Raw genomic sequence first — 2,282 nt, 5'->3', positions numbered from 1 at the left:
CTTCCCTTTGTTCGCTCTGACTCAGCCGCAGTAGGCGTCTTTATTTTCCTCCAATACGTCAAGATCATTCTCAATCTCAGGGCCTTTTGCGGTTTTCTTTCGGGAAGTCATCTTTGGCAAGATATTTGCAAAGCTGCCACTGCAGGTCTCAGCTGAAATGTCACCAGACCTACCCTGACCATTCTTCCCATGCTTTGGCTTCTTTCATAGAACGGATCCATACTTGAAATTATATTACACATTTTTTTTTTACTTATGTATTGTTTTGTGGTCCCTGCTAGAATATATATCACAAGGAGGTAGGGACCCCTTCTGATTTTCTACCATAAACTTAGCATCTAGAACTATACCTAATATAGAGTAGGAGCCCAATGAGTGTTAGTTAAGTGAAACAGCAAATGAATAAAGGAAGGATCAGAAAGCAAGCAGATGAAATTGCATCATACTCAGCACATAGTAGATAAATATTATCTATCCTCACTAGGAATAGTTAGCCTGGTGAGCCAGCGAGCCTTTCCCAAATCACGAGTGTGCACTAGGATTACATTCTGATTACATTTACTTGTGATTGTGCCTTGTGAACCTCTGAAAAATGCACACTTCTTGACATCAGGTATCTCATCTTTTTTATTCCTATTTCTCCCCGGCAGCTATCATAAGCAACGGTAGGTGCTTAGTAATTATAACGGCTGCTTACTATGTGCCGATCCCCAGTCTAAGGACGCACATTTGTTAACTCACTTAATCCTCACCACAAGCCTGTGAGATGGGTGCTATTGCTACCCTTATTCCATAGATGAAGAAACTGAGGCACAGAGAGAATAAGGTCCTTTCCCAAGGTCAGCTCAGTACCTAGGTGCAACAGCCAGGGTTCTGCCAGAGAAACAAAATTAAGAGAAGACCACACATATATTTTTAAGCATATCTATAATCATATATATATATAATGATATATATTAATGATATATATGATGATATATATAATTATATATATATTATATATACATATATATCACACACACACCTATAAGAAGCCTACTAGTGTGTGTGTGTGTGTGTGTGTGTGTGTATACACACACACATACTACTATATATTCTACTGATGCTATATATATATGGGGAGGGGGGTGTGGGTAGGAAGAGATTTCTAGGAACTGGCTTAAGCAATTGCAAGGTCTGGCTGGGCAAGTCTAAAAGCCTCCAGGCAGCCCAGCAGCAGCTGGAAACTCTCAGGCAAGACTTCATGCTGCAGTCCACAGGCAGAATTTCCTCTTTATCAGGGAAAGCTCAGTTTGCTCTCAAGACCTTTCACTGATTAGATGAGGCCCACCCAGATTATCAAGGATAATCTCCTTTATGTCAAGTCAACGGACTGTGATGTCAAATGTACCAAATACAAAATGCCTTCAGAGCAACACCTACACCCAAGTGCCATGGAATAACCTCACCAGGTGAACGCACAAAACAAACCATCACAATAGGATTGAAAGCAAACCTTCAGACGCCGAGCCTAAGTTCTATGGCCTGGCAATGCACTGCCTTGCCACTAAGACTTGTTGAATGAATACAAATGAAAGAATGACTCTGCTGTGAAAGCAGGTGCCTGTCGTTCTTCTTGAAATAACCATCTGCCCTCCCTCTCACCTGTCCCAGCCTTGGTGAGTACCTCAGTTTGTAACTTGTGGCCAGGATTCTTTGAGCAGAGCTGTTGAAAATACATTCGAAAAGAGAGTTGATGTGTGAAGCTTCCTCATTTTCTAGCCAGAGGTCTGTGTATATGTTAGGGATTTGTGGCAGAAAACCCCCAAATGGAATTTCAGCACATCCGAATTCAAATGTCCTGGTTGCCTGACAATAGGATTGGCAGGCTAACAGCTTCTAAGCTGACACGTCTTGCTTTCCTGGGGAGAGTGACTAAAAGCAATTTCCACATTACACGGGCTCGAGAGTGTCTTTTCTTTACGTGCTATGGAGCCCAGTAACCAATACCACTGTGGAGACGTAGAAAGTTTTCCTATATCCTCCTTGGTCTGACTTGAAAGTTGAATTTTGAACATCAATCTCCTTTTTGTCATTCCTTTCCTCTGCTCGTTCCTTTCCCTTCTGGTTAACGGCCGATAGCTTTCTTCCTAACACCTCCACTCCACGCCCTTGCCTACAGATTGTACAGGAAATCATGACACGCGGTAGGCCCTGATTAAACTTTTGAGGATGCAAGCCTTTGCTTCTCTATTTGCCAGCTGTGCCTCACCTCCTTTTGAGCCAATCAACCCGGAGCAGGT

Source organism: Prionailurus viverrinus, chromosome A1 (assembly GCF_022837055.1).
Source record: "Prionailurus viverrinus isolate Anna chromosome A1, UM_Priviv_1.0, whole genome shotgun sequence".
Classification (NCBI taxonomy): Eukaryota; Metazoa; Chordata; class Mammalia; order Carnivora; family Felidae; genus Prionailurus; species Prionailurus viverrinus.
Note: the sequence above shows the minus strand (reverse complement) of the source record.